This window comes from Amblyomma maculatum, chromosome 10 (assembly GCF_055883805.1).
Source record: "Amblyomma maculatum isolate TAMU_Amacu chromosome 10, ASM5588380v1, whole genome shotgun sequence".
Classification (NCBI taxonomy): Eukaryota; Metazoa; Arthropoda; class Arachnida; order Ixodida; family Ixodidae; genus Amblyomma; species Amblyomma maculatum.
Window position 1 is genome coordinate 63,504,903 of NC_139353.1, and position 20,435 is coordinate 63,525,337.

Genomic DNA, 20,435 nt, shown 5'->3' on the forward strand with positions numbered 1-20,435 from the left:
AAGAAGACAAACTAAAATAGTATGTTCAGTGATATCTCCCGCCAGGTAAGTTGGTATTCATAAAACAAATTATATTCATTCTAAATCATTGATGACCAGGTTTCAATACTATTGCCTTCAACTCATAGGGTGTTTTATTACAGAAATAAGCTGTTTTACTAAGCAAATTGAAAAAAAAAAAACTAACACCGCTTATTTAGCAGTTGTACAGTTAGTTATTCTCTGAAGCTGTAACCGAGCTCTGAAACCAGCCAAATTATGGATGTAGTACTTTAATATATAATCAGTTACTTATAACGTTTGCAAGACTACTGGCGAGTCACGATGGAGCTAGGAGGAATATAGTACATGCAAGCCCTACTGTATCTTGAACGTGAAATGTACGATTAAGAATGTTCGCTTCCGCTCATGCAGTACCAAATCTTGTAAGCGGTCATAACGTATCTCACAAGATTTCTGCTGTTTTCACCTTCAGAATCATAATGTCGGAATAAATACCTGAAGCGGCCTGTTACGGGTATACTCCGCCTGCCCGGTAGTGCTTCCTCCCTGCAAAAATAGAAAATAAAATCCACTTAGCCGCAAAACAAATACAGTTCAATGTTCAGTCCAGTTTATTCATTCAGCACCAAATCCAATTGCAAGATGCAGCGTATGTGTATTCAGTTTTACGAGAGGCCACCAGTTAATACATCCCTCCAAGTTTAGAGCTTTTGGTTCAGAAAGGTCAATATCTATTTTCTCCCAACGTCGAGTCTTCTATTCACAGGCTACAAATTTCAATGAGTTCTTTTTTCTTTTTTTTTTAAATATGCAGAGTAGCCCGACATACACTGAATGCCTACGCACTAAGGTCATGTATGTATGTATGTATGTATGTATGTATGTATGTATGTATGTATGTATGTATGTATGTATGTATGTATGTATGTATGTATGTATGTATGTATGTATGTATGTATGTATGTATGTATGTATGTATGTATGTATGTATGTATGTATGTATGTATGTATGTATGTATGTATGTATGTATGTATGTATGTATGTATGTATGTATGTATGTATGTATGTATGTATGTATGTATGTATGTATGTATGTATGTATGTATGTATGTATGTATGTATGTATGTATGTATGTATGTATGTATGTATGTATGTATGTATGTATGTATGTATGTATGTATGTATGTATGTATGTATGTATGTATGTATGTATGTATGTTGCTATGCATTTCGGTTCAGGACAATACAGAGAGCTACGGAACGGAAAATGGCAGCTGTAACGTTTACAGAAAGGAAGCGCACAGAATGGGTCAGAACAATAACTCGAGTTAATGACATTCTAGCGGAAACCAAGAAGAAAGGGGAGTGGGCAGGGTGTGTAGTGCGAAGAGAGGATAACCGATGGTCGTTTAGAGTAACAAAGTGGATTTCAAGGCAAGAAAAGCGCATCAGGGGGTGGCGGAAAGTTAGTGAACGGATGAGGTTAAGTTTTCAGGGGCAAGTGGATGTACCAAGCACAGGACCGTGTTATTTGGAGGAGTATGGAAAAGGCCTTCGTCCTGCGGTAAGTATGGTCTGGCTAATGATGTTGAGAGTTGTTTTAGTTGAAGCGAACAGAGCTGTCTGCTGTCGTTCAGTCAACAGCCGTGTTGAACTTCTCGAAACATCGTGGACCAACGAAGTGCCAGACTACTCCATTTAAAGCTAATCTCGCTGCATGCGTCCTAACATTTCGTTCATGCTCAACCTAAATCTGAAGTTGAACTAGCCGACTAATGCGTTGTATTTTGACAACAGCACTCTACACTGCCCCCCTCCCCTTTGCATATGTATGCGCTCCTAATAGCTCCGAACATCGCTGTATCTGTGATGGGTTTTGTCTAAAGATACCAAAAAAGTGAAGAAAGTCAAAATTGGAATGCACGCAAGTGGGTATCGCATGAATGTTGGCATGGAGACAAATACCATTTGTGTTGATTGCAAAGCTGCTCGTCAAAACAGGTTCGCAACTGAGTTTGAGGTCTTGTGCAAAGTTTACCACATTCACAAATAAAATCATCACACTCAGTCTTCTATGACAAAAGGGTGAGGTTAGCTATTCGCTACACAAGTGGATTCATGTCACTACAATACGCAGAAGCTGATTCGGGAAAATAATGCGAGTTACACAACTACAACATCTACAATTGCATGCTATTGAAGTGAACACACCAGTACAGTGGTCAAATTCTGGAAAGGCAGGCTGAAGTAAAGCACACTGTCGCATTAAAAATGAAGCAAAACGTTTCTGAAGTTTATTTTTTCAATACGAGTACATTAGTTCCGACAAAGGAAGAAAAATAAGGCGTTCAATTTGTCCAGTTAAGTTTACGTCAACTCTCATTACGCTCTCACTGCAATACAACCATGACTCAAAAACACCATCGAAGCACTCGCCAGCGACAAGCCATCGTCCCTTAAGCTCACACCTTTAAAGCGGACGTTCTCACGTATGCGTGCTGTCATGCTTCCTGCTTTTAATGTGTTTTTGTTTTGTTTTTTTTTTACAATTGAAAGAGTGAGAAGGCGCTTCGCACACTGTCCTTTGACCAAACTTTTCACCCTCAAAACCGCCCGCCTAGGCAACTTTCCTTGAACCAAAAAAATGTCAAACTGTCGTTTTTGTATATCCTCCCACTCGGAGCCAGAATCTTTTTTTTTTCGCAGTTGTTTCCCCATTGTCCCTTTTTAGCAATTTTCGTTCGTTTCTTACTGTCACTCCTTTCAATTTCTACACTCAGCATCGCAATCGGGACCGTCCTCAGGATCATCATGGCCATCTTCTGGCAGGGCGATGAGCCACCGCCTCTGTGACCATCGGCGGCTAGACATTCCGGATCATTAGCCGACCACAGATTGCCGCAGGCTCTGCGAAACAACACTGTTTCTAACAAAAGTGTTCTGTCCAAAATCAATTTTCGACCACTTCGAAACTCTGCTTACGAGCGTTTCAGTCAAGCGCACCATTGTTCTCGTGTTTCGTTCAGCTGTTTTTGTTTTGACTCACGCGCGGAAGCCACGGCAAACATTGGTGACCCGGAAGAACGGAGGCTGTCGCCTTTTCTTCTTCTTTTCGTGCCCCAAAACTGCTTGCCTCTTGCATCTTGCAAACTTGATTTGTTTCTCCTCCTTAGGCTCATTTCTTTTTCTTTTCTATGTTGCGAGGCTTTCATGCCTTTCCCCCCTTAAGTACTCCTCGTTTTTTTCCTTCCTTATTTTGCCCGTTCATCCTTATTTCATAGCGCCTTTAAGTTCGCTTGTTCCTCCCTTCCCTATAAATCTTTCTAACTTTTTTTACTGTCCTTATTCGGGCACTTTTGGGCCTTATTACCTCTGTTTATTATCTCATTTCCTCTGACACTCTCCCGAATCTTGCAGAAGCCTTTTGGGCTTCTGGTTGTCTTCCCCATTTCGTGTTCCCTTTCTTTTTCCCTTCGGCACGCCGCGGGACTTCCGCGGCCACTGCCGCCTGCGTTGTCGTCGTCATCAGCGGGCAGCTGCGGCTTCTTCAAGCGTGCGGCTCTGGCCCCGTCCTTTCCCTTCACTTCCTTTTCCCCTCACCCCCGGCATCCCAGCCCATCGATCGCCGCTGGCCACCCGTACCGCCGCACTGGCCTGAGCCGCGAAAGTCACCCGCCTTGGTGCGACACTAAAGCGCGGGCGTCTAAGTGCGCCCGTATAACGCACGCACACACAGCGACGCAAGCACGCCACGCGCCCCTGCATATCTCCCTACACCTTTCGCTTCCCCATCCCTGCCATTCTTTCTATCTACCTATCCCGTAGCCACTGTGGGTCTCCTACTTCGCTTCACGGGTCACTATGTCTTTGGGTAGTGCAACCGCGCTTTTGTGTCGTCTTTCTTCCCATGTTTTGTTCCTTGACCAGTCAGCGGTATCGTTTCTTTTTCCCTTATTTCTTCGGAAGCTTTTATCTCTATCTCTTGCGTCGCAGTTCATTGCAGCACAACTTTCTTGGTCTGCGCTCGCACGCATTACTTTTAAACATATTGTCCAGTGAAGCTGAGCAGCAGGACACATTAAAATGCACAGTACTAATTGACGCAAATGGTTACCTCGTTGGAGAATATCTTGAACTTTACGATTGTTTTACAGGAAAGCGATACAGCATTCCGGACAAAGTGCCTTTTGTTGCACTGTAATCCTTTAGATTCTTGTGTTTTTTGTTTGTTTTTAAGCAGTTTCGTGCACGTTTACATTCTAAAATCGCGTGGTTGTCATAATAAACCTCCAATCGTTTGTAAGCACTCGTTTTTTCGCAATTTTCATATGTCCGTTGTCTGTTTACCACTGGCTTTCAAGGTAGGCTTCATATTTAGGTCTGGTGGCCTGTCACATAATGTCGTAGCGTAAGGCTGTATGTGCTAATCATCGAGTATCTGGGAAATACGGGCGCCAACATGGTGCCATCTGTCATTATCAGGGTGATCTTCGCAAGTGTACTGACGCTCGCGCGGTACCGGTAGGCTGTGGAGGTCAGTGGCAGCGCTAAACTAAACGTCTCTATTAGAGAGTCTAAGCCATCGGTTCCGCCACACAAAAAAACGAGGACAAGAAGAATCACACACGACATGGATAAGAGTTTTAGCACAGCTCGATCTGCAATTAGTTTCCGTGATCCGCGCCCGCGCATTTCACTGCGCATGCCGAGACCGCCCTGACGGCGCTAGATGGCGGCACATGCTGAAAGTAAGCTTGTAAGTAACTTTTTGAAGCTAGATCAGGGTGCCTTAGAACACGCAGCTACAAAGAGAGATTTAACAATGAAGATGACGCATGTGCTGTATGTGGTAACTCCAATGAAACAATTGACCATATTATACTCGAATGTAATGGTATCCATCCGGAAGTTGATGCAGGCGCAGTCACTGTTCCTGAAGCTCTGGGGTTTTTAGAGATACCAGTGGCCGGCTGAATAAACCGGCGGTGTAAGCTAGCAAAAAAACGCCTGGAATATTAGTGGCTTAAAAGCAGAGAAGTGACATAATGTTAGTAATGTAGAAACAAAAATTTAATAAATAGAATGATGATTTAGTTAACCAATCCAAAAACTATAATTAAGATATAGGGAGAAAAATGAGCATGATAGCTACTGCTACCATCCCGTTTCAAAAGGGGCGCTCCTATATTCCATCCATCCATCCAAGCACGCAGACCTGCCGCGTTGGGACCAACCAGCTGGCATGCACAGGCGGCGCGCGGTATTGGGAGACAGATCGCGCTAGCTAGAACTCTCTATAGACACTATCGCATCATACTCAGAGAGGGGGCGATTAAGTAGCCCCAAAAGTTCTCCTTCATTTCTTCCTTATTGAGGTGTATTTGCAAGCGGTCGTCACGTAACCCACGACCTTTGCCTCAGCAGACAAATATTTCCCAGGGAACCACCGAGGTGGATGCTGAACAGAAAGGGAGTATTTAGTCTGGACCGGTTATGACGTAAGTGGCTACTGCGGTGGTGATAACAACGCTTCGTACGTCGCAACGCAAGGCTACTAAAGTAAAAGCAAAAACTGCGATACCGGTTATCCAAACCACTAGTGACACTATTCAAGCGGTTGTAAAGCAAGAACCATCTGCTTTATGCGGCACAATAAGTGGAGCGGAAGCATTGCCCGAGAAGGTGAATGCAGCACCAAGGCCGGCTGAGAACAAGAAAGAAATAACGGCAAATAAAAGCACGCACTAGCCTTTTCCTCGTAGAACTGTTCGAGCGTTACGTTCGTTCTGGCCATAATGCGGGCTTTAGCGGAGGCTCACTAAGCGAGGTCATCAAGGAATACAAATAAAGCTATGACCTCAAAAACTAGCAGAAAATAAAATACAAGGCAGCAAAAAGTTATCTGAGTGAAAATAAGAACAGAAAAAAATGTCATAAAATCTGAAAGTCAAATGCAAGCAAGAGTTTTAAGCCCGGGTCCAGAAAATCCGCCACTCTGGCCCCGTCTGCATGCGTTCAGGGCTTTCTCTTAAAGTTGACCTAGTTCCCCTATCTCTTGGTTTCCTTTATTCTTCGAAAGGTCAACAGCGGATAAAAAAAAAAAAAAAGAGGGAGAGGGAGGGGTAAGAACATCAACATCACATACAAGTCTCGAGCGCTCTAGAGAAATGGTCGACGTAGCCGGAAAGGGAAGCGGTCATTGAATAGACGACTGCGACTGGTCGAGCCGGTGGCTGTGTTTGTTTGGAAACGATGTGAGGAGCGGGAAGAAGGGAATGGAGGGGACGGAATGAAGGGGGAGGATGGTTAAAGCGCCAGTGGGATCCAATATGATGGGGCCGCGCAAAGTCATTTCTGCCATTTCCCCACATCCTTTAGCAACTTTCCAAACTGCACTCCCTCATCGTCGCTCGCATATCCAGACAACGATGAAAACACGTCGCGAGTAACGTTTCGGTAGAGCTACAGACACAGCCAGAGCCGGCGCCGGAACCGCCAGATATGGCACAGCTCGGACGAACGCCGTGGGGATTAAGGGCAAAAGGGACGCTGTAAATGGTGGGCGTAAATCTCCCCCGGCAAACAACCTTGTTTTCGACCTTCAAAGTATCTTTTTTTCTTAAGGGGGGGTATAGATTTGTTTTTGTTTGTTTTGCGGTTAGGCTTCTCAAATTTACTGTCACACGCGAAGGAGGGAGAGTCGGGACACAAAGTGCCCGCTTTTAAAGCTCGTACCGCGGCTACAACTTAGCCGCTAACGGCGACAGGACGTCAGCGAAAATTACGGCAAGGTCCGACACAATTAGGCGCTCCGATCGTAAAAAAACAGAGCGTCGACGCTGCAACTATTTGCAAAGCACGAATACACGCGGAGAAAAACAAATAAGAAAACAAAAGGTCACCGTGTTTATGCACGTCCGCTAGACTCCCTTTCACACGTGCATAGGCGCGACAATTTACGATCGGTAATGAGGTGGTTTAGGCGAGGCAGCCTTACAGTCGGGCAGCTTCTAGAGCAGGGACTACGGCTAGAGCAGGGACTACGGCTTGTGAGGCGCCTCACGTTATGGCTATGGCTGTGTTGGGGTTCAGTGGTGCTATACAAGCAGTCCGCCGAGCATCGCAATGTTGAGGTTTTGCGGTCTTTAAGAATCCAAGGTGGGAAGCAGTTTTTTTTTTCTTTTTTACTGAGCCCCTCTGCATTTGCGAAGCAGCTCTCTGAGCTCTTCCTACTACTCCTTAGGGCCTCAGGAATAGACTCTTGGCGCGACTGACTGATTTCAGCATCGTTAGGAGAGGAAAGGAGAGTGGGGAAGAGAAAGGAAGGGAAGGATAATCCGAAAATGCTCCGAATGGCTACCCTGTACTAAAGAGGTAGCGCAGTCCGGAAGTAGGGAAGCAGAGAAGGAGGAAAGGACACGTGTGTGGAATTGTCGGAGGAACTTGGTATTTCACACAATCTTCGCACAATTTAGCTTAGTGTTTGATGTCAGGATAGGTTTTTGTGCCTATGGCTTTCAGTTTCTCCCCTAGGACTTATAAACACCACCATCAGCCTGAAAAATGCCGCATACAGGACAAATTCTCGCTTATCTTGAAACCATGGCTTATCTTTAATTCTAATTCCACGCTAATTGTCTGGATGAAAGCAGCAACAAATTGTACTCTGTAGCAAATGCTCTTTGTAGCAAAGCGCGAAAGTCCCTCATCAAGCACCACGCAGACAACCCTTCATGATTTTTTTTCTCTCTTAAAATTCCGGTTCTTGACACGTTGTGCGTAATCTATTGGTTATTCAGCAACAAAGTTTATATAGATTGATAATAAATTCGGAGCTTTAGAAAAGGTACCCTCTCCCTTTGCCTTATTTAAACTCGCGACATTCATGATAATTTTCAGGCAGCCACGACTTATTTGATGGCTGATTGGAGCTGGATAGCGCTTAGCTTTCACACGACTACAGATTTGTAACGAATATCGTCAACGGAAGCAATTCCTGCGTTTAAATAGTTTTTTATTTTTTTCTATAATAGTTCTATTTTGCTTAAAATGAACCTATATTTATTAGAGGTGGAAACCCAGTAGGCAGCAGATATAAGACATTTATTTGTACGAAGTATCCGTCCAATATAATCGCCTACACTCCTGCGCCTTTCAGTTTTGATAGCGCTGTGAATGCGCTTGACGTTTCTTTCGTGGTGTAAATGTAGAAGAGGGAGAGAACGCTTCAATGCGTTTAATTTCAGCCGGTCTGTGATCATCAAAAACTGTCCACCTGCCTGTAACTTCACTCTCTTTAAGAGCTTCAAAACACCTGTCACACACGGCCTGCTAACCTGACCCATCACAAAGCCGTCGGCTTCGACAAATGGGACGCGTTAAACGAAACGTACCTAATTCGGCACGTGGAACACGGATTAAAGTCCGTCGGCATTGTTTTGGGCGTCGGTAGTCACAGTCGTCGGCTTTAGCACCGCCTGGCTGTTTCGGGATTAGAAGATTACAGCTGAAGCAGAGAGCGCCGGAGAACGAAATTGGAGGTAATGCAAGGGCACTAATTCTCACCGCGTTGTTATTATTTTATTTTGTTTTGACTGTCTTGGTGAATGAGCCAGCACACATTTGCGCTGGACCTCAACTTGAGGCCAAGTGAATGAAATAAACAACAATCACAAAACGATTGAAGCAGCACGCACCGCACCCGATGCCACTGTTGTTGTAACATTCGCAGTGGGATCATTTTTAAGGGGAAAGCCTTTCTAGACTCATGGTGATTATATCGCGTCTGCGAGATGTGTGCGCGAGATTTTTCGAGATATGCTCGCGAGATTTGTCACCGAGACGTCGCAATAGGTTCTGAAATCAACATGATTTCCCCGGTAAGACGTCGCTCTGAGGACGAAACCAAAGAAAAGAAAGTAATGTAATCACGATGAGTACACAGGCACGCAATATGTAAGAAGAAGAAGGAGCAGAAGAAGAAGAAGAAGAAGAAGAAGAAGGAGAAGAAGAAGAAGAAGAGAAAGAAGAAGAAGAAAAGAGGAGGAAGAAAAAGAAGAAAAAGAAGGAGAAGAAGAAGAAGAAGAAGCAGAAGAAGAAGAAGAAGAATAAGGAGAAGAAGAAGAAGAATAAGGAGAAGAAGAAGAAGAAGAAGAAGAAGAAGAAGAAGAAGAAGAAGAAGAAGAAGAAGAAGAAGAAGAAGAAGAAGAAGAAGAAGAAGAAGAAGAAGAAGAAGAAGAAGAGAGAAGAAGAAGAAGAAGAAGAAGAAGAAGAAGAAGAAGAAGAAGAAGAAGAAGAAGAAGAAGAAGAAGAAGAAGAAGAAGAAGAAGAAGAAGAAGAAGAAGAAGAAGAAGAAGAAGAAGAAGAAGAAGAAGAAGAAGAAGAAGAAAGAAAAATGGAGGGAAGGCTTTTGCCATTAATCTCCTATTTAAAAAAATTAAGTGCAATCGTGTATTTTTTACATACAAAAAACTGCATATGATTGTTTCGTCTAGTCGATTTAGTTCGGCTCAAATAACCTTGGCATATACCCCCTAGGAGGAGTTGCCAACGCAAGCAATTATTTATTCATATAATTGTCTCCCTCGCAGAGGCGAAAAATAAATTATTTCGCTCTCCTGCAAACGTACACGTACAGCAGCGCACAAACGCTTGAGGGGCATGAAAGTAACAGCAAAGCATTACTGCTATGCAGCCTCTATGCACTAAACTGAAGAATGTGCTTAGGAGTTGAATACTGTAACTGCACTACCTAAACTTCCTTCATGGCTGTTGCTTGAGTACCGGGCGAAAATTATGGGTTTTCAAAGTTCGGTGCACGAAACCGTGTGAGCAGATTGAGAGCTTTTCATACAAGTAAAGAGACCGAAGGATTTCCTTCCAAACCTTGTGATTCGTACCTTTTGAAGCGATAAGGGTAATAGTTAATTTCATCATCGATAGACGTGATACGCTACCGATGTATGGAGGTCGAGTCACACATTGTAGCCTTGTAAAAAAAACTTTATATACATTTTGACACACCCTGAATACTTTGCTCTGGAGGGAAAAAGAATCTAAGTGGCAAAGCCGCGATGCGCAGGCTATGTTCATATACCCGCTAAACAACGTAATTTATAACATATCGGCTACACATCTCGCAACATGTAAACGAAAATTTACACCTTATTCCTTAAATTACTTTATTCTTTTTATCTATTCAACCTCCTTTCCCTCCAGATGTTTCTAACATCTTTAATTTTTAAGAATTGCTGTTATTTATTCAGCAACTAAACAAGTCTGTATAATATTAGTTTAGGGTTTTTCATCTTTACACAAACAAAAAACAAACGGCTGATCAACAGGCAAACCTTTTCCCTTACAAGGTCCGTTGGCAGAAAAGGTTGGAAAAAGAGTAAGGTAAAAGTATTAACAGCCAATCTAGCCCTTTCTCATAGTACTTCATAGCGGTCTTTATAGTGCGTAATTCCGTCTCCCGCAGCTTCTTTCTCGTCACTGGTTGCCTCTGAGCGGGTTAAACGGCAATTGTTACCGAGAGGTATGCCTGAACGCAACCTAACGGTAACATACACTTACTAAAGGTAGGAAATGATTACGTTGAAAATAATGAAATAGTGTAAGCGCTGTCATTCTGTTGTCTCATGGCTGTGTTCATGGCAGGTTTTGTGGCTATTATGAATTAAAAACATCACATACTGCAACCTAAAGGGGAACTCCCTCCAGGAAAGATATTAGTAGCTTATTTTAATTTTGCAATTTAAAAATACAAATTTGGAAAAAATAGTTACGAACACAGGATTCAAACATATATTTTATTGGCTAAGTGTTCAAGTACGTAATGTTAATCCATTACACCACTGAGGCAACGAATACGGCAGGCTTTAAATGCGCTCTTATTCATTTTTACAATATTTCTGCTATCTGTCGCCAGGTGACGCTGCTCAGAGGACCCTACCGTTGAGAGAACGGAATCACGCCTTTATAAACCATCTAATCATAGAAGTCTATAATAAAGGTTTATTATAAACCATGGTTCATTTGACTGAGCCGCGACCAGCCATCTCGTACGATGCAAGAGTTCATTCAAAGCGAGCACATACAAACGTATGCAATGCTCAACGGATAAAGATAGGTAAAGCGAAGATGAAGAGCTCGAATACGAAATTTGCATCCGATTTGGCCTAGTGAATCGCATGTGGAGAATGTGGACTTGCACGTCACGTTTCATTTCGCTTTCCTTTCGAGGTTTTGTTTCAGGCAAAGAACGGCGATATTTGGGGCTGGAGACTAAAGCGGTAGCACGCAAAAAAAGTTTCAGGAGCGTTTAGCGGTCTCTAAAGCGGTAACGCAGTAAAGGTGTGTTGGGATCAATAGCTCTCGAATGGAAGTTGACAGGTCGTCGATATGCAATACAGAGCGATAGAGAGTGAAGCTCAAAGCGGTTATCGGCTATTATGGGGAGGCAAAAATGGCGATAGCACGATCCTCTCGTGATGTGCTGCCCCGACGCAAGTTCGAAACGTGAGGCCGGCACAGTTATTTTATTTCTTCCTTTCTGTTCAGCTGGCCTCAAACACACGAACAACGACTTAATATAGAATTGAAGGTCCAGTTTTAACATACCTCAATAACGGCCCTCATAGTGGGAGGGGGGAGACTCAATCCCACCGGATCATTTGTGCAACACCGAAAAAACACATGCCTGGTACTTTTACAATATGTTTTGAAAGGGAGCCTATTTTATTATGAATTTTTTAGAAAGTGATAACATGGCCCGAACGTTTTGAAAAAAAAAGAAAAAAAAAACCTATTGAACAGTTCACTTTTAGTGAACGCTTCACCAGCACTTTTGAAGGTCGGCCAATGCTTGTTGTAGTTTTCAGTCCTATATGAATGTGTAATTTTGTTACATTTGTTACATTAGCCTAAGCTATGCCAAGCAATGAATTTAAATCTCGTTCTTTTCGACACCATCATCAACCTATCAGAAAGACTTCTAGAAGCGCTCAAAACATCTATTTAGGTTCCTGAATTATTTACAACTTTAATTAGGTAAAAAAGAAGGAAAGTCAGAAACTCTCATGAGTGCAACCCGACACATCGTAAACACTAAATGCTCTCCAGTCAGAAGTTGAGCCCTCAAACTTCTTTTCGAGTAAAAACGCGGAAGGCGAAGTGCCCTTTTACCGTCGCACATACGACGTTAATCTCTCCTACACACTTAAACCGTTTTGCAGATCAAAGTAAAGTGTCCTCATGATTCACAGGAATTGCACATTTCTAGACTCATCTTTTACCACGGTGCTTTCATCGCTACAAGGGTCCGAGGCCATATACTACTTTGCAAGAGAGGCACTCGCTTAATTGCTTCAGAACTGTTCGTCTTTCAGCCCTATTTCATCACAAGAAATTGTTTCGTGTCTTGATTATAAGACACCTGAAGTACGCGCCACCATACACGGCTACTAAATGACGCTCGCGCCCAATGGGACACTCCGGAAAAAAAGCGGCAGATATAAATTAGGCGACCTATAGCTAATTTGCGGTTCGCCATGGTGACTCAGTAGTCAAAGTGCTCGAGTGCCGGGATTCGGCCGCAGTCGGGATTCCATTCCGCGTTCTCGAGCAAAGTAGTCGAGCGCCCTAACCCCTGCGCCACCGCGTTGGGCGAGAACGGAACTACGTTCTGCATTTTAGAGCAGCCATGAAGTGACGGAAAATAGCATCGGATCACAGAATTGCAAACGACCACCTAAATCTGACAGGCCTGTCTTTTAAGGAAGACGAGAAAGACATGCATATGCTAGAAAACTGAGGCCCGTGTCATGACGCCGGGACAGTTATGGCTTCTTTAAACCGAGTTCTGTGGCATCGAAGGAAAAACAGGTCAGCGAAAAATAGTAGAACTGCTGTCGTATACATAAAGACAGATTTCATATGGCCAGTATATCCCTAGCGCAGGATATCGTAACACGCACTTCTTTCGAGCATTTCGAATCTAGCACTTTTACCAGAGACTCTTGAGCAACATACTTGAAGCAACGATTTTGCCCCGCGTATGAAGTTATTTTTGTCATTTTGGGGGGGGGGGGGGGGAGGGGGGCGTCTCTGACTTTTCTATTCTATTGTGTCTACCAGTGCGCGTCATCAATTTGTCACTAGCACCCATTCAGCTTCGCTTCAGCACATTCACCAGGTTTAGTCAGGGTGCAGGTGCTCATTTAGCTGGCGCATGTACCATCGTCGGCAAAGATTTCGAGGCAACGAGATTTGCTTCTTAGACGCACTAGTGACACCTGTCAAGCTTCACCTTACTCCAAGGTCAACAAAGCCCAGTAATCACACTTGAATACATTATGGTTGTTTCAAGGAATTCCGAAAGGGCTCCACTTACGGTTGACGCGAAACATTCATTTGCTCGTTTTCGTTTTGTAAAGGTGGTCTGGTCCCCGAGTATGGCAATACAGTACTACGCTCAACTCACGGTAACAAATTATTTGAATAGTTTTCATAATGCGCCCAACAATGAAATTAAGTCCGAGCCTCGCGAACTCACGCCCGATAGTCAAGATTCCTATAATACCGATACCTCATCTTCTCCGAGGATATCGATGAGAAGTTTTGAATTCACAAGCGAACCCCACCCTAAATATCACAGTAACCTTCTCCGTATCGCTTACGATCGGCAACGTTTCCTAAATGGGCTTTATCCCATTTTAGTCCCTCGAGCCTACGTCAACCCATTAGGGTCCTTTGTACAACACGAGATTTTGCTTCCTATGTTTTGAAAATGTAAGCGAGGCTTTCCAGCATATTACTTTATCTCGAAGAATCTATGTATGCGTATATTGTGATGTCCTCATTTTTGCTGACCACGCCCTTTTATCAACAAAATTCTGGGTCCATAATGTTCGCTTCCGAAAGAGAGTTAATTTATGTCCCATTACACTCCACGACAGGTCTACTTCCTTGACGCAATATTCGAGGCCTCATTTTGATTGCGTGTGGCCTCTTAAAGGGTGAACAAAAAAAGGTGCCTTGCACGTCAAAGAACTCCCAGTAAAGTAATGACGCTTACTGGCGTCATAATAGCCATCGCCTTGGTCCTAGATGAATTTGAAAAGGCCGGGCTGTTAAGACTGAATGCAGATAAAGGAAAGCAAACAACTAGGTACCTGCCCAATGATGCTACATCGGGATGCTGATTTTATCCACCTAGACGTGTGAGACAGGACCCACCATTTTCCACAGACGCCCTACGAAAGTTTGGAAAATGTGCGCGCAACATTGATGTACAATTCAGTGCCGAGCCTTACGGCACAGCGAGAACTTGAAAAGCAGAGTACTTAGGTTCAATCAGCAAACCAGTTAAAGTTCCTTCGTTCGAAGCAGCATTCTGCTCTGACTCGTTTGTGAATAGTTTTATTCGATGCAGATACAGTGGAGTACCTTAAGTGAGGGCATTGCAAAAGCGTATCGAATGGCAACTGTACTGTACTTGTTTTTTTAAAAAAGAAAAAAGAAAAAGCGGTCAAACTCCAGAGTAACGCTGTGTTCAACTCCAACTGAAAACATTAAATATTCTGAAACAGAAAAAGCTTCTTAAGTTTTGAGAAAAAAGGTTACAACAACGGAGACTAAATGAAGATGTCATAAACGTGCCTCGATTCAAACTTGTAATATAGCTAACCCTGATCCACCTTAGAGAGCAAGCCGAAGCAGTCAGTTCGGGACTAAGTTGTTGACTAAAGTGGATTCTTCGTATCTTGTAGGATATTTGACGCATGCACACGCAGAAACAGGGGAGAGAAGTAACACCTTCATCCCTTCATACGTCAATAGTAATCATGCTCTTTGCCGCCGTGTTTAAGCGCTGTTCCACTATACTTTATTTCTTTTTCTTAACTACCGTGTTCTCAAGCGACACCCTTTCGCATCTCAGCCGAGCTTTCATACCGCCTCCTGTTCTCGCATAATATTAGCGCAGGAACATAGAAACAGCTGTAAGTACACATTTCTGGGTTTCAGATTCCAAACTCCTGTAAATTACTAAAGTCTTAATTGAGAACGCGCTCTACCTAAACTTCCTCCCGTTTCAGCTACAGTAACATTGTTGCTCTGCTCCTCTTGTCTCTACTGCTTCAACGCTCCCGAATTACCGTCCCGTTCTATATTTTCATTTATTTTTGCAGTGAGTTTAACGTCTCAGGAACCACGGACAACAAAAGCACGTCGAGAAGGGCAGCATTGGCCTTCCCTAGCAACCTGTAACAAGATATTAGATCAACACACTGCCTACTACATCTATATACACTAAAGGACACGTGGAATGAACCTCCCTTACATTTCTTTTGTTTTCCACATTGTCACCCCATATTGTCCTGCTCGTTCCATACCTCCAATGTATTTTCTTCATAATGTAGTGCACCGTTCCGTATCTTGAAAAGACGAAGGACTCCGATGTTGTAAGATAGTCCATACATTGAATCTATATTGTTTGTGTGCCGTAGTTTTGATGACATCGAAAGCCTGGAATTCCATCCTGATTTTATCTCACTCTACTTTGAAAGCAATTTCGTAGTTGCTTTACTTGCCAATATGAAGGAAAGTGGAGTATATTGATCCATATTTTGCAGAATGGCGATTTTTTTTATATACTAAGCGCTGCTACACATTGCACATTTTACGCGTCCTCATTGTAAAACTAAGTTTTTATCTTATTTTCACTGAAAGCCAAGTTTCCGCTACCATGCCTGTGCCCAACCTTTTCTACGTTGCCGAGTCTCAAGGGCGGTTGGTCATTTATTTTTGCGCTTTACTCGGGCGCGCCCTTGAAAGCCACCGCACATGTTTCACTGCCGTTGTTTTTCACTTTGAGGCGCTACTCACGTTTCTTTTACGTGCTCACCGGCTCTTATGCGAGCTTGGCATGAACTCTCACCCGGCGAAGAGAGTCCAGGCCTGCTTTGAATTTCAGATTACAAACACCGTACCATCGGGACGGCTGGGAGGGACGAAAGACGCCACGCTTTGTTCCGAAGGCAACTACGTAATGTAAGCCGCACGGCGCTTTTATTGCTCGTTCAAAATGTTCCGCATATCGCAGCATATCGGGAAGTAGCGCAGTCACTACATTTTCGAATAACATCTCCTATACGACAGACGAGAAAAGACCTCAAGACACAGAAAAAAGAAAATGGAACAACGATATTGAAGAAGTGCTAAAGAGAGTCATATTATTTGAAAAAAGATTATTGCCAGTTTGGTTTTTCTTTATTATATCACCCCACTCCCCTCTGCGTTTAATGAAAGACTCCACACAGCTCCACGTTATAGTATCCGTAGAGCTGCAAACATATAGCCACCCGCATCCCCCCTCCCCCCATAGAACTGAAAGTATATCGAAAAATAAAGCCCTGCATCTCACCTGTCAAGGTGTTTTAACTGCCCGCAATAAAAACGATCTGCGTCGCGCGCCCCGAAAGTAAACATTGTGAATTGAAATCTTTCAGCAGCTGATGACCGCTGAGAAGTTTGGCGCTGCGTCGGGGGAAAGTGCAATTGAAACTCGATGGGCGTTCGTGCGAGCGGCTCAGTATAGTCCGCCAGCTGTGTGCTAAATTCGCCAGCCAGCAGAGAGAGTGATGGAGCCTACGACTCACCCTGACCTCTTTTAGAGCTGTCACACTAAATAAAAGCCAATGTGGCTGATTTGAACAGGTCTTATTCAAACCTAGGGTTCAATAGCCGTACGTATACCCACTGAGTCACCACTGAAGGTGGTTTGGTTTGTTATAACCAGGTTTAACTGAAGGTAAATATCCACCATTTGACGAAACGGCAACTAGATGACGCCACAAGTAGGACTAAATTCGTGGCCTTCGCGATCACTCGCGCCATTGTGCAGTAGCTGATCGCTGAGGATATGGCTAAACGTCCGCATTTGAAGCAATGGCTACTAGACGGAGCCACGTGTAAAGCTGAACCTGCAGCACACCAGTCTTATCGCCACAAAAAATTCTATCAGGTAAGTACTGTTTAAAAACAGCTACTACACCGAGTTGAAACAAGAGGAAACAAAACGAGGCGTTTCATGCTATAATACGTTTAACAGAAAAAACCCTGGCAATGTTTTCGTCATAATCCTCAAGTCACAACGTCTCCGTCTTCCACCTGCGTGGCAAGACGTCTTGCCACACAGCGTCTTTTTGCACTAATATCTAGAAAGCATGCCGTTACCTTACATGCGGAGGAAATTTGATGCTATATACATTGTAGTACTCTAACATCCAGCTGAAAATCTTAGTTGAAATAGACCCAAAGAGCAAGATAAAAGAACTCACCTTCCACACAAAAGTATTATCAACGTGATGGGCGCAGGATTCAAATCTATCACAGTATTATTAATTGGAAATTACGATTGAGATAGTTTTATACCAGATACTATTTAATATATCTTATAAATGCTTTTATTTCTGCACTGCCTTCAACACAAAAATATATAAAACATCTTTCCTCGTTCCCCGTAGTACATTATTGTTCCTGTGAATGCATATTTTGGTTCCGCAACAGTTCCTCTTGCACGAATAGCCGAAAGTTCCGTTTGTAGTTTTATAACACTTTTTTTTTTAGCTTTCGGACATTTAATTTCTCTGCTGAACAATTCCTCCTGCCGTTCTCTATGGTTAGTCTATTATTGTTCTTGTGAATAAATATTTTGATTCCACAAATGTTACTCTTTCGTGTATAGCCCGTATGGTTATATTAGCAGTACTATAAGAGTTTTGTTTTTCCTTGGACTTTCGGACACTTTCTTTCTCTGGTGAAGAATTCGTCGTGACATAGTGATTTACGTGTCTTAATCATTTTCGCACAATCGTTATTTTTTAATGCATCTAGGAATTTGTTAATAACAAAAAAATTACTGAAACCTTCGCAAAGACATGGCTTCATCGTATAACGCGACGGTGCGTAACGGACGTATCGGCTGACATATAAAAGTAAGCGCGCCAAAAATTCCATTTAGTACAAAGTGGGTCGAAGTGGAGCAGTTGCCAATTACTGTCGATGCCCGACCAGTACTTTTCCAAAGCGGAACGTCAAGAAAAGATGTGGTTTCTGAAAATGGCAGAAATTTCAATTCGCAGAGAACCAGACATTTCACTGTTTTCTCAATTCTCCTTTTTAATTCCTTCTCCCTTATGCCATTCAGCCTCCAATCATTCATTCGATCGTCTTCTACCGGATCCTTGAAAAAAGAGTCAGCAGCCAACCATTTATAAGCGTAATTCCAGCATGTCGAGGAGTCTATAATGAGCGCTAAGTCCTCTTCAATATAAATAAGTCGATTGCTTATATTTTCTTGTTTTCTTTCACTGATGATCATTTTCCTTCACGAGGAATAAGTGCGTTAGGAAAGTAAACGTTCTGATTTATTTTTTCCTTTACAGCTCTGTTAGAATGTGTCCAGTACGTCCGTGCCGTCAGCAACAAAATTTCTTTCATCAATTTTTCGTTCTCAACTATTTCACGGAGATCCGTAGAACTTAAGAACTTACCCTTTCTAGCCTGCTCGCTAGCCAATTAGTAGAGAATGCATTTTAAAGCGAGGCGTGCTAAACACACTCGTGAAGCATATATTGTAGGGTGCTGCTTCATCAAGCAAAAGAAAACAAAAATAGTGATGCATTGCAACTACTGGACAGTCACCTTATATTCGATTCAGTGGATGGAACATGAACGTTTACTGATTATCAGACTATTCACTCATTAACTTTCCGCATGCATATAAATTATATCCTGTGATGATCGAATATTTAGGGGAATCTCCCAAGGTGGAGTAGATTTGTAATAAGGGAGTAATTACTCATTGTAACTGCAACAGTTTGTCGAACGGAAACTTGGCAGCTGCCGAAATTTATACAGCGGATTTGAAACCCGTGACGCTGCGAACTGATCAGTTTCGCTTGCCTCTGCTTTCTCCACAGCTAGTCCTCCGACATATGTTTTTGTAGATGTTGGGGGGGTTGCAGTGGCGTATAATATATGGATGAGCGAGATGATGGAGCGCCATGCAAATCTTATTGCACTGCAAGAGATATAGTATTTTTACCAAAGGGATTGCAATGCATGCTAAACCTAATATAATCAGACTCGAGGATAAAGCAAGCATACCTTCACTCGCAAAAAGTTACAAAAAAGTGCCATCTGAAAAATATTCTAGGCACTATAAAAATACAGATTAGTTTGCATCGAAATGGGGGAAAATTAAAACAACGCAGAAGGATAAGGCCAATCGTCATTGTCATTCGTGTGAATGAACGTAGCCAGTCGACATGATGAATCCTGAAACTGAACAATGTGATTACACTGAAGAGAAGCGACTCACTACAAGCGCTTACTATCAACAAAGGCATTTTGCCATAACGCTCCAAATGCTGAAGAAACAATTTGCATTTTTAGATAGTAACGGCTAATTATCCTATATCTTGTCTTGTTCCTTGGCGTTTTCATCCTTTTTCTCTCTGTTCCTTTTCCTGTTTATTTATTTCGAGCGTTGAAATAAATGCCTTGGTCACTATACAGCGCTCTTCGTGTGTGGTCTTTCTTCAGTGCACTCAACGTTTTACGTTTTAGCATCCATTATAAATCCTTGCCAACAACCCCAAACTTTGCCCTCCTAAGTCGCCGTAAACAAATCGGAGCTGAAACGCTAAACCATTTCTCGGAGCTATGATTGCACTGTTGGTACTTAATGTTTTGCAGAACCGCCGGGGTGGTGCAGTGGTAAGACGCCCGACTACTGTGCCGGAGTACCCAGGTTCGAACCCGGCCTCGGTGGCTGCGTTTCGATGGAAGCGAAACGGAGTGGCGTCCATGTGCTGTGCGATGTCAGTGGCACGTTAAAGAACCCCAGGTGGTCGAAATTTCCGGAGTCCTCCACTACGGCGTCTCTCATAGCCTTAGTCGCTTTGGGACGTTAAACCCCACAAACCATACCAAACCAAAACCAATCATCTCGTTGTTGAAGCAAAAGCTTCAGTATCTGTGTAAAGTCATGGTCGCTGTGCAGATCCGGAGCCGCTACTGCGCATACGCCGTAACCATGGCAATTAAATACGCACTAACAGAGCCGGTTGGTTGGGAAAAAGGAAATGGCACAGTATCTGTCACACTTGTTGTTGTGGACACCTGAACCGCACTGTAAGAGAAGAGAGGAAGGTGGGAGTGAAAGTGAAAAGAGAGAAAGAGTAGCCGCAGTGGAGGGCAGCGGAGTAATTTCGACAATCTGGGGATCTTTAACGTGCGTGGACATCGTGTGACTCCCCTGATGGGGCTGGGACAGGCAGGTCACCCCCGCTTGTGGCGGGGGCTTGCCTGCCACCAAATTTTTATTTGTTGTAGGCCGTCATTGCACCCGCCACCGCTTCG

General features: G+C 43.3%; 1 long non-coding RNA gene across 1 annotated transcript in view; it reads right to left on the reverse strand.

The window, feature by feature from the left end:
* The window catches only part of LOC146176685 (uncharacterized), a 184,256-nt gene that overhangs the window by 47,968 nt on the left and 115,853 nt on the right, over positions 1-20,435 (reverse strand). Inside the window, exon 2 of the long non-coding RNA XR_014701554.1 lies at positions 499-549. This is a non-coding gene — a long non-coding RNA (uncharacterized LOC146176685). The remainder of the gene's footprint in view (positions 1-498; positions 550-20,435) is intronic.